Consider the following 13,353-nt stretch of genomic DNA (forward strand, 5'->3'; position numbering starts at 1 on the left):
AAAAGTAAAGTGTGAAATATTTTTGATGAATTAAACAACAGCCCATAAATATTAAAGACCAATATTTTTAAAATCATTACTCTAGATTTTTTCCATTCAGTAAGAAAGACCGTCATTAACCCTGCTCACAGTTTTCACATCTTTCCATAAACATTGGTGGAAAATGGCATTGTTCTTCCTTTTGACATTTCCTGATCCTATCGTATGCGTTACTACGGGGAAAAAAGAATTCAGAGAAGGCCAGAGAAATATCCCTAGATAGCAGTTCATACTCCAGAAAAAATGAACAGTAGAGCGCTTTTTTTCAGGGAAGAAATACAGCGTATGCACAATACTCATTCATGACAGAGGGGAAAAATAAATGTCAAAAAACATGCAAAGTTATCACGTCAAGACAGTCACATGAAAAAGACAAAATTTATATAGAACCGTTGTATTTCTTCTACAATTTATAAGTATTGGTGCCAGCTCCTTATAATGTGATATATAACACATACTGGGTTGGTACTCTCTGGGAAGCCCTAGTCAAAGATCATTTGAATATTCTTCATTTATATAAATACCTAAGACCTAATGACTTGCTTCCTAGAGTGCTTCAAATGTGGGAGGTCGTTGAAGGGTAAGCACTTCCTTGTTACATCAACTTGTAGATACATGGAGAGACTCTTGAATATTCATAGAAGGAATGTGTAAAGGGCCAAAGCCTAGGAAATATACATTTCAACTTTATAATCTACAGAAGAATAACATTTCACTTTCCAAGCCTTGAGAAAACGCTGACTATACTAGCAACGCTTCTTACAATCCAGGGTCCTGTTTCAGTAAGTGAAACACTTTCCAAACCACAGTAATAGGCTGGGGGTACTAAGGAGAAGTTCGAGAAGTCTGTCTTATACTACGAGGTTTAATTCAGAGAAAAGATCTTAGGATGAACAAAATGGTAAGTGTGGTCTGAAGCATAAACCTGATTCAGAACCAATGAATTCATCAGGTAAGAATCAGCAATTAATTTTCATTGAAATGCAAACCCCAAACCAAAGGAATACACAAGCATACATGAGCGTACATACTCACACATCTTAAATAGTTTGCAAAGGAAGCCAAACTGCAAGGACTCTATGGACATACAAAGCAGTTAGATGTAACTGAGACAATCGTGCTCATAGTAACAGAGCACACACCAATCAATTAACTTCCAAGACCTGTTATCTGTGAAAGTAGGTTGTTAGACGACATAGTTCCCAAGGCTCCTCATAGGGATGATGTGGTGGGAGTCTTTTAGAGACAACCATGCAATGCTATGGATGGAAGTGGACACCATCATGCTAAGTGAAATGTGCCAGGCTGTGACGGAGAAATACCAAATGATCTCACCTTTAAGTACAACATCATCAACTGAGGAAAAAAGGAAACAAAATATGAACAGGGACATGCACATTAACAAGTTAAATGTTAGGCTTCAGGTACAGATAAGAACAGAGGATTTTTTCTAATATTCATATAGGAAAACATTATTCAATGCAAAGACTTTTCATTTCTCTTTGACCATACTACCTCCCACAAAACCACCTCTAACTCCGGTGAGTCCCCACTGCCTCCCTCCAGACCCATCCCCATGTTCGATCCTCCATCTTCCCATCACTTTTGGCTCTGTCCACATCTCCGTATACATGTTCCTGATACCCCTGCCCCCTTCCCCACCCTCATTATCTCCCCGCAACTCCCTCTTGCTTCTGGCTGTTGGGTTTTAGTTCAGGGTCTCTCTGAAAAAAAAAAAAATTCACTTACAATTTTCTGCATGTCTCCCCATCCCTCAACCCTACCCCAGTGTCTCTCATACAAAATTCTTTAATCAAGGACAGATGGGTCACGTAGAGACCATCGCTGACATGTTCCTACTACTTTGGAACTGCAGTTTTAGCAGTAGAATGGCAAGGGAAGAGATGAAGGATAAAGACACTTTGGGGAAGATGGATCAAAATCTTGTAATACGTGTAAAGATGGCAGTGGGAGAAAAGGCAGATGGACTTCGAATTTATGATCCTTGAACTTGGGACAATAATAATTGCGCTGATTCAATTGCGTGACACGGGATTGCCACTAGTTTTTTAAATAGAAGACGACTCTGCTTCTTATTGTCCAATGACTTTAAGAAACATCCAATGAACACGTTATAGTATGCAATAGAAGACCGCAGGAGGCGTTAAACATCGGAGCTACACTGGGCTGCACATTTTCTGAGGCCTGAGACCCTGCCTAATTTACCTTTGTCGTCTTTCTCCAAGGCATTTTAGCAGCAATCTCCACCGCATAATACAATCCCAATAATCCTAGTCTGCATGGATGAGTAATAGAAAACCCCTTGCACGAATAAAGGAACAATAATGATAAATACTCGAAAGAAAGTATAGAGAAAAGTGAATTTGTTGAGGCGGTCCTCAGCTCCCCCGATCCTGCTTTTGATTCCTTCTACTGTGTTCTTCGTTTATAAAATTAAACCACAATGAGGTTCCATCTCACAACAGCCGGAGTGGCCAACATAAACAAAGGAAGACACGGATGTTGGAGAGGATGAGGAGAAAAGGGACAACCAGGACATTGTTGGTGCGAATGCAGACTGGTGCGGCCACTGTGGAGAACTGTATGGAATTTCCTCTGCAAACTAAAAATGGAAAAGCCGTTTGACCCAGAAATTCCACTGCTGGGATTGTACCCTTAGAACACTGAAACACCAATGCCAGAGAACCTGTGCACCCCAATGTCCATAGCACCACGATTTACAATAGCCCAGTGCTGGAGGCTACCTAGGTGCCCATCAGCTAATGAGTGGATCCAAAAACTATGGTACATTTACACAATGGAAATCTGCACCGAAGAGAGAAAGAAGGAGCTGATACACTTTGCAATGGTATGGATGGAACTGGACAGCATTAGGTTAAGTGAAATGCGCCAGGCTGTGAGGGAGAAATACCAAATGATCCCACCTTTAAGGACAACATAATGAACTGAGGAAAAAGGGAAACAAAATAGAAACAGACACATACGACTTTAAGAACAATGGTACAATAGTCAGAGGGGAAGAGGGAGGGGATAGAGGGGAGAGTGGTCTACAGGATCTACTACTCTAAAATGCACAAGGAGAAAATCAAAGGGGAGTTTTGAGGTGTCTGGGGGAGGTGGGACTGGCTAGGGTGAGGTGCAGGGATGGGGAGGAAATGCAGTCAATTATAACTGAATAAACATAAAATTAAATCAATATCTATTAAAAATTAAACCTAGTAGAAGGGTTTTATGAAAATCGTGTTTTATGGCTAAAAAATAAAAATTAAGTTTTGAAGTTAAAACAAAAGAAATCCTGACTTTGATGAGAGCCTAGAGTTAGGAATAGAAAGAGTGGAAACCAGTGAGGAAGACAGAACACAGTCATAGAAGAAAAATAACCAGGGGTATTGTGTCATCGCTGCCTTTGTTTTCCTGTATCAATAATGTCATTCCCATTCCTCTTCCTATACCACCCTTACCTCCTCCGGTCTATTTTGCTCCTATCATTAATGTTTCTTATTCCCTGTACCTTTTCCCCCGTTGTCGGTCCACCCCCTCCCGCTAATAACCCTCCATATTACCTCCATTTCTGCCATTCAGTTCCTGTTGGAATTGTCTGCGTAGTGTGTTTTTATTTTTGCTTTTAAGGTTAGGTTGTTGATAGATGTGACTTTGCTGCCATTTTATTCGCATTTTTTTTTTTACGTTCTTTTTCCTTAGGCAACTTTCTGTATCTTTTCATATAATAAGGGCTTGGAGATGATGAACTCCTTTAAATTGAACTTGTCTGGGCAGCACTTTATCTGCCCGAGCGTTCGAAAAGACAGCTTTGCTGGATAGAACAATCTTGGATGGAGTTCCTTGCATTTCATCACTTGGGATACTTCTTCCCAGCCCTTTCTTGCCTCCAATGTTTCTGTTGAGAAATCAGCTGACAATCTTTTGGGAATTCCTTTGTAGGTAACTGTCTCCTTATCTCTTGCAGCTTCTCAGATTCTCTCCTTATCTTTAATCTCGGGCAATGTAATTGTGCTGTGCCTTGGTTGTTCCTCTTTGGGTCCAACTGCCTTGGGACTCTCTGGGCTTCCTGGACTTCCTGGAAGGCTGTTTCTTGTGCCAGATAGGGGAAGTTGTCCTTCATTCACTTTTCAAAGAATGTCTCCATTTCTTGTTCTTCCTCTTGTCCTCCTGCCACCACTATGATTTGGATGTTGGACCACTTAGAATTACCCTGGAGGTTCCTAAGACTCTCCTCAATGATTTGAATCGTTGTTTCTTCATTCTGTTCTGGTTGAATGTGTTTTTCTTCCTTCTGCTCCAAACTGTTCATCTCAGTCCCGCTTTCCTTCCCGTCCGTGTTGGTTCCCTGAACATGTTCCTCTATTTCACTTTTCCTAGGCTGCACTTGTTCCTCTATGTTGTGACCATACTCAGCCAATTGCTGAGCATCACAACGACCAGCATTTGGAACTGTGCCTCTGGTAGGTTGGCTAACCCTTCATCACTTAGCTGCATTTTTGTCGGAGCTTTGATCTCTTCTTTCATTTGGGCCATGTGTTTTTGGTTGTTTGTTTCAGAGTGCCTCTTATGTGGTAATGGGCAGAGCCTTAGGGTTTCATTAGGGCAGCCCACCTGGCCGTGCTGTGAGCCGTATTTTGGGGAGGGGTGTGACAGGGAACGATGCTGCTTGCCTAGCTCTCTGCTGGCTTTCAGTCACTTCCCCTACTACCCACAATCAAAACAGTCCCATGTGAAGCTGATTCTCAGGGGAGTGGTTTTGTATACGTTCTCGGACTCTGTGTGTCTCTCCAAGGAACTCTCCTGTGAGGCTGAGAGTGTTCTGTGCTGCTGCAAACCCCTCAGGTGTTTCCCAGCAGAGGTTTGAGGTTTTATTTAGCTGCGCTGGAGCCCTGGCTTGCGTCGTCCATTTCGCTCCACCGTTGTTCATCTCCATTGATCTGCTAGCAAATATGCTACCCCTCGCTCTGGAGCTGCTGCCTTGCCTGGTCCACCAGCCACCTGTCTGCCAGGGCCGCCTCTCCCGTCCCAGTTCTCCAGCCACCTTCCTGCTGCGAGTCCTCTCCACCCCTACTTGCCGCTTCTACCCCTCCTACTGGTCTGTGTGAATGTTTAGTCTGTAACTCCTTGGTTGTTGGACTCTCATCCAGTTCCATTTTCTGCCAGTTTCTGGCTGGTTTTTGTTTTTAAATTCATTGCTCTCCTTGTTTTGGCTGTGTGAGGAGGGAAAGGGCATCTACGTATGCCTGTGTCTTCGCCAGAGGTGACTCTAGTGTCTTTCCAATGGTACTGCAATTTGTTGAGGGAGGAAATATTTATTACTATTTCCATAAAGCCTAGAATTATTGGGTGGATAGTTACTGTTTCCAAATAACATTTTCTCACTGAGACTTCAAAACCATTTCTTGGACGAAGTATAATTTATTTTATTTTGCCAATCAGAAACTTGAGGCTCAAAGAGATACAAAATTATTCAAAGCTGCATCACGAGACTGTGATGAAGGCAGTCCCGGTGCCTCCAAAGCCCTACTTTTCTTCACCATAGCGTAGAGGTAAGGGATATTTAGCCCTCCCAGGTGTGGCTACATCGGTTTTGTGTCACCCTACACAGTCAGAAGGTGCTGGTTTGATTGCCATAGGGCAAGTGCCCTGGGTGCAGGTTCGGTCCCCACGTGGGCTGTGAATGAGAGGCAATGATTGATGCTTCACTCTCAGATTGATGTTTCTGTCTCTAACAAACCCCAAACGGTTAAAAAAATGTGATGTGTAATATTGTTAATATGACTGGAGGGAGTAATAAAGGAGAAGTTTATTATTCTATTGAATCTTCCTTAGGTTTCTGTGTGTTAAGTCACCCTAGCTAAGTGGTTTCGTAATATGGAAGACAGGAGCCTTCATTCGGTTCCCTGTACTATCCCATTTTAAGACATTCCCTGCCTAGTCTCCGGTCTGCTCTAAGACAGAAGTGACAATGAGAGTAGCCTCCAGAGACTGTTTCCAAGAAGGAAAACAATGGTTGAAGACAAGAATGGTCATACCAGGTGCAAGCACAGTGATGAGAAGAGCAGAATTGGAGGCTTACTTCCTAATCCTGAAAAGATGTCAAGAATGTAAAGGGTAGCCTGTCCTTTTCTGACAAAATCAAGAACAGAGATGACATTCAATTATCATACCCAAAACAAGGGCTCAGGCGTTTAACAAGTGTTTTATTTTTACAAAATCCTTCGATTGAGGCCTTATCTCCATGTTCCCACATGAAATATGCCTATTGAAGAGGTACTGTGATGCTGTGTACATCAAGTGAACAACAGGTTCGTCTTCATAGCTGCTCAGGACGAAAGACCCAGTCATTCACTTGCCGCTGTCGTACTAGCCAGACTATTTCTTGTCAAGCACTTGTCTGTGGAAAGGGAAAATGTACATTTTCTAACAATGACGTTTCCTCGGAGTAAATCTAACATGGAATGACTCAGCACAGCTCGGGATGACACACGTAACATTTACCACTGCCATACTGGAATCAATATTGCGACGATAATGTCTTGGATATCCACGCAATTGGTGAAATATAGAATGAGACCTAATGGGTATTTGCCTTTCGCTGAATCCCAGGACGGAACAAAATGTCACGTCTGTCTCTTTTGTCACGTGTGAGAAAGGAAAACTGCATACAAATATATTTCTTTTCCTATCCCCAGATATTTCTCCTCATGGTAAGTTTATATTTCACCGAATGTCTTTCAGTTTGAAAGTTAAAAGAAAGTCAGTTCTCAGTTTGCAAGTGATATTCAAGCATTCTCTATTATTTCATATATAATAACGAATGGAAACATTAAATATGGCTGCAGAGGAACAAACTTTTTTCCAGTGTTGTTTCCTCATTTCCTCTTGTTCCCTCCCTTGAAAACACACATTTCCATTCGATGAGAAATATTTCCAGTCAGGAGGTGAGTGTAAAAAATGTTTTTCTCCATGTTTTCTATGCACATGATACATACAATTCTTTTTCAAAATAATGTTAATTTCTTTCTGAAAGAATGCATGTGTAGACGTATAGAAAGAATTATGTACGTGTGTATATATCATTCCCTCAGTTCTCTCATAGAAAGCATGTGCTTAGATTCCAAAGGGGGTTACCTGGTAGATACGATTTGAATTATACTCTCAATCAATGGATAAGACTCCAAGGACCTGATCTATCCTTTCTTTTGCAATATTATTACAATTCATGAAACCATCAAGTACACTGAAATTTTGATAAATGGAGTGTTAACGCTGTTTCTCCCCTTGGAGTCACAGCATAGTTCCCAGCAGTCATAGTTGCTTCTCACAATTGCCTCTCTCATCGCCATGGATGATGTGTATTTACATCGGAATCTCATTCACTCAGAGCAGAAGTGCTACACTTTCTTCCAAGGTACTTTGATTCCATTACCTGGCCTCCACAAGGAACTCAGTGAACTGACCCATTTTGCCAGTGACTGTGGCCCAGTTACCTGAATAAGCCAAATTCTCAGTGGAGATCCAGGAACTGTGCGGACAATGTCCCGGAAATACCTTCTCGGAATATATCAGAGCATGGCACAGGAACCGGAGCCAGGACACAATGTGTTCTTCCTGTGGGTAGAGTTCTGTGGTGGGTTTAGTGAGGAGGGAAGGGAACACTGCCAATTATTGGCCAAGTTGTTTTGAAGGGACTAGTTTTTAATGTACATTTTGGGGGTTGTTTCTGCTAATACAGTTGTTCACACCTCTTCCCCCTTTGCTCTCCTGCACCCAGCTGCCGCTCCTCTTCCCTCTGGCCACCCCCCCATTGTGATCCGTGTCCAAGGATCCTGAACAGCTGTCCTTCCAGTAATCCCTTCACCTTCTTCTTCCATTCACCCAGCCGCTTCCCTTGCGACAACCCTCGTTCTGGTTCGTGTATCATCCCTGTTTCTACATTTTTGTTAGGTTATAGAACTCATTGGATTCCACACGTGCCTATTTTGCAGTCTTTAGTGTCCATTTCAAATGGTAGATATCCTTTCAAAATGCATGGATTACTTAAGATCATTTGGAAAATATAATTAGACACATTACCCTTCAACATATAATTCATGTAGTCAGACTCTTTGACTCTTCATTGAGCCTTTAATTCCACTCAGGAGATTGGTTACCCTTTGCTGTCAGCATTAATCCTATAAAATTCGCAAAAAAAAAAAAAAAAAAAAAAAAAAAAAAAAAAAAAAGAAAAGAAAAAGCGGTGCGGGCGAGGGGCGCTAAATAGTATTTCTCTCTCAACACCTGCCTTATTTCACTTAGCATAATGCCCACAACTTTCACCCATGCCATTGCACAGGGTATTAGCTCCTCCTTTCTCTCCGCTGCGTAAAATTCCATTGTCTAAAAGTACCATACTTTTTGGATCCTCTCATTAACTGATGGGCACTTAAGTTACTTCCAGTACTTGGTTATTGTAAATTGTGTTGCTATGAACATTGGGGTGCAGAGGATCTCACGTTGAACTGGAACATAATCAAGAAAAGAAAAAGCAAACAAAATATAACCAGAGATATTGAAATTAAGAACATTGTAACAGTAGCCACAGGGCATTGGGACGCCATAGGGGGGACAGTGCTCTATAGGAGCTACTATATAGGACACAAGGATAAATTTAAAGGGGAGGTTAGAGGGGAGTAGTGAGGTGGGACTTGCCCGGGGTGGGGGAGCGAACAGGAGATAATCCAGACAATTGTAACTGAATAAAATAAATTAATTAATTTTTAAAATGAGGGTTTAAATCAGTTGGTTTTTCCACATAAACTTTTCTGCACATCCCAGGTCTCTACTCCCAGCTCTCAGACACAAATGCACATGTGAGACTCAGTTCTATTTCTACATCTGCCTTGTCAAAGTAACACGTGTTTTTACCATTTACTTTACCTCCCGTGGATCAGTTGTTGCATCTGTTCATTTGCAATTCGTAAGGAAGTCAAATCCTCCACACACGTGACTCGCTCGTAGTAGAACAGAAACCACCGAACATCACAGATTAGACTATGAGGTCCTGGCAGAAGGCACCTGGAAAGGGAACGCCTGCAAACCAGCTGCACTACCGTGAATCCAGGGATGGAACTGGAAGCTAGTGATCGTCTTAGCCAAAATATGTGCACTGCAAACCACTTGGCTGAAGCTATGAGGCCGAAATTTGTAAGTAAAGTTCACCTCTGACCACCCGGTGGTGTCTGCCTGAAGTGCTGTGCAGGAAGGAAAGGGACACCAAAGGAATGCTCCCCGCTGTGCACCCTTGATAACATGCCGCCCAACCAAGCTCACCATGTTTGCTCAGACGCCTCTGTCCGGACCTTCTCTTTCCAGCAGCTGTAGTGAAGGGAAAATTCTGCCGTCCTGAAAGTGCTTTTTGGGAAAGGAATCGTAAGCTATTTATCAAGAAACAAACCACTCTCGGAACCGTGGGTCTTCCTCCCTTTCCTGCCCTAGAGACTCAGACAGAGAAACTGCTGAATGTCCTCAGCCTAATGGAACTAAGTGTGAAGAGTAGACCGCTTAAGGCATGTCCACATAGCCGAGTACCTGCTGCGTCCCATTGTTGCGGATTCACCCAGAACTAAGGCCCTGGCCTGTGTGCTTGGCGCTTCCTCAACTGCTTGTAAATCACTCTTTCGCATTCCTCAAAATCTAGTACCATGTTACCCTGCCTTTTCTTCTTTGTCCAAAATGTCCCAGCAACCCGGTGTTGTCTCACTGTCTTTGGAATTCCCGTGGATGTGTCATGCTAGTGTGAATTACCCATGAACGTCTATTGAACTTGCATTTTCTCCTATCAGCCCACCTCTATCAATTTGGTTATTAGCCCAGCCTGAAGAACTTAAAAGGAGGAAGGAAAAGCATTAAACATTTTCAGCCCCCACAGTAGTTTATCCCAATCTATCTTTGCATATATTTAATGCATGGAAAGAGATTTACTTATATGTCCATGGATTCTTATTAAATTGTAAACAGCATATATTAATAATACCTACGTTTAATGAGTGTAGTGTCCTGGGTTTTTCGGTTTTTGTTTTTGTTTTTGTTTTTTTCTATTTCTGCAAATCTCTTTATTTGCCAGCTTAAGGAAGACAGAGGCATTCGTATGTCTGCTCCTTTCTACAAACTACTGGAAGATATTGTTTTGGTAGAAGGAAATGATGAAAAGATGGCCTCACTCAGACATAGAGTGCAAAAAGGGACCACACAGACTGCCTGTAGGGTCCCAAGGTCCTGAAAAGGCTGTTAGATGCCTCTTTCTCATGATACCAATGAGCAATCCTGCAAGGAATCAGCACCCTAATGTTATGAAAGCAGAATTTGGAAAATCTCTCCTGTCAGTCAGGTCATCAGGATCTGCCCCTTTCACATAGCTCTAAATCCTCTCTCACGTGGATGCTCAAAGTCCCTGCACACCTGGTATTTGAGTTTAGCCACTCTTGCCTTTTGAATTCTGACCCTCTCACTCCTTGGCGCTGATTACTTAATTGTTCTTACTCATTTATAATGTTGACCTGTAGCATGGCGCATCTTTGTGGATTCTCAGGGTATAAATACACCAATGGAATTGATGGACCAACAGGCAGTTCCATTACCTGAAGAAATGCAAACATGTTTTCCACCGTGACTTCCCCATTCTGCATTCCCACCCACAGGGCAAAATGGTTGCCTTTGTTTTCAAACCCTGCCAGCATTTGTGGCGATTAGATGTATCCAATGATGGCCATTTTCACCTTGTGAGGTTATATCTCATTGTGGTTTTCATTGGCGTCTCTCTCGTCTGTCTTCCTGGTGTTCCTAACCCCTTTCCTTCACCACCCAACCTTTGCCTCTAACACTTAGCCTGGCAGGCAGGCAGCAGGACCCAAACTGCTGCTCAGTCGCAGGAGTGCTCCACTGACAACGGATTGAGGACACTCTTTCATAGAGAAAAGATTTAAACAAAGAAAGGAAACTTTCCTATCCTGTTATGTTTTAATTGCACTTACTGGGGGGTGACACAGGTGAGTGAAATTTGCAGGTTTGCAGTGTGGGAGTCTACACTTCATCCTTTGCATATTGTATTGTGTGATCACCACCCCATTCAAGTCTGCTTCTGGCAGCACCCGCTGTCCCCCTTCATGCCCTTCTATTGCACCGCCCCACCCCTTTTCCCTTGGTCTTCTCCATACTGTTATCTGGGAAGGTCTTTTCTTACTCCCTTCCGGTTTCCCACCTAGCCTGCACCCCATACCCCCTCTGACAGCTGGCTGCCAGCTCTCTAGGAGCCTCTCCCCATTTTCCTTGTTACTTCAGTTTGTTCATTAGATGCTCCTTATGACAGAGATCCTATGGTATTTATTTGTCGTCCTCTGACTGGCTTATTTCACGGAGCCTAAGGTTTTTCAGGTCCATCCACACTGTCACAAAGGGACAGATTTCCATGTACTATTTATTCCATTGTGTGCACATACCACAGTTCTTTTATCCACTCATCTACTCATGGGCACTTGGGCAGCCTGTACAAGTGTTCTATTGTCAATAAGCATGACCTGAGAATGGGAATATAGCCCAGACTGTGGAGGGTGGCAGACGGGTCAAAAAGGCGGGCAGTGTCGTGTGGGGGGGTGGAGAATTCTTGGAAGAAAAGACTTCGTTTTCTTTTGTGACATCTCCCCATCCACTTAATGTTTCTACAGTTAAATGTGGGCCTGAAAGAAGAGGCTGTGGCTTACCTTCCATGTCGGTCCAAGCAAAAACCCTGAAGACACAGGTACCTCAGTATGAACCAGATACCTAATGATCTTCCTATTCTTCATCCAGTGTTTCCCCCACCTTGGGCGTGCTAAAGGACGCCTGCTAATCCCACCACCCCCTTGTTCTTGCTTTCCCATCCGGAAGCAGGAAAGAAGTGTTTCAGTCAAACATTTATTACTGCTAGACTCTCTCAAAATACCCCGTCTCCCAACCTTGCCCTTCCCCCAAACACTGCTTCCCACCAGGCCTCCACACACCCTCATAGGCAGATGTGAGAAGGGAAAGGATTCCTCCCAGAAAGCAATCAAAGAAGAGCCCATTCAACAGCCAGGTGTTTTATTGAGGTGAGGGGTTATCATTTGCCCCTCCCTCACATAGCATACTTCCTGGTCCAAGCTCGCGCCATGGTATCATATGCTTTCCTGTCCTTTAGGTACATTCTCCCAATGGATGGAACAAAGGCATGGTTGGGGTTGGGGTCACATAGCAAGGAGCTGATGGACAGCAAGAGTTTGGATATGGTCATTATAGGAGACCACTGGGACCTGAGAATATCGACACAGATATATCCCTTTCGGTTGATATTGGGGTGGTAGATCGGGGTGGTGAAGGAAATCGCCGGAGGCCTGAAGGGGTAATTTCGAGGGAATTGTATGTTTAGGCAGAACACCCCTCCCTCATAGGGGCAGTCCGGGGGTCCCATGATGGTCCCCTTCCATTGGAACATGTTGTCATCCACTGGCCCTGCAGAGCACATGGGCGGGGGATCGATCGTGATGTTCGCCAGTTCCTTGTGCAGTCGCCTCAGCGCCGTGGACGTGTCCCAGGCAGCGGGGATGGACTGGATATCCTGACAGGGACCAAGGGGGAACCACGGGTGAGGGGGACCATGGGTTAGGGCGGGCGTGGCTTCTGGGGAAGATGGTTGGAGGGTCAGCCACCCCCCAGGTCGGCGGGTAAGAAGTTGGAACCTGGCTGTGGCGTGTATGGTGGGGGCGGGGGGCAGGGAGAGTTGGGGACTCACTTGGAACAGCAGGACCTGAGAGGCTACTGCTCACCTGTGCGCCGCTGTTCCCTGGCTCCTCAATCCTAGGCTCCTGCACCTCCTCCTCCTGCACCTCTTGCTCCTCCACCCCTGGCTCTTCCATCTCCTTGTCCTCCACTGCTGTCTGCTGCTCAGAGCCTATAGCCCAAGGCTGCGCTGCCTGCGGGGATACTCCGCCTTCCTGCCACAGGACCAGCCGCTCCTGAAGGCCTGCCCCAACAGTTCCTGCTGGCCGGCCCCAAGGGACCCTGTGTTCCCATGGCAGGAGGGAATATGCACTGTGACGTCACAAGGGACAGCTGACCAATCAGCAACTCAGTGGGCGCGTGGCCAGGGGAGACAGATGGCCTCCATCACAGGGAGTATTAGTATAGCAACAATTTTATAGGAATAATAGTGTAGCAACATATTAGAGTTTTGTATGCAATAAAGAAATAAACAGAGAAACAAACAAGTAAATAGTGAACTTGTATGAAACAAAT

This window comes from Desmodus rotundus, unplaced genomic scaffold (assembly GCF_022682495.2).
Source record: "Desmodus rotundus isolate HL8 unplaced genomic scaffold, HLdesRot8A.1 manual_scaffold_49, whole genome shotgun sequence".
NCBI classification, from domain to species: domain Eukaryota; kingdom Metazoa; phylum Chordata; class Mammalia; order Chiroptera; family Phyllostomidae; genus Desmodus; species Desmodus rotundus.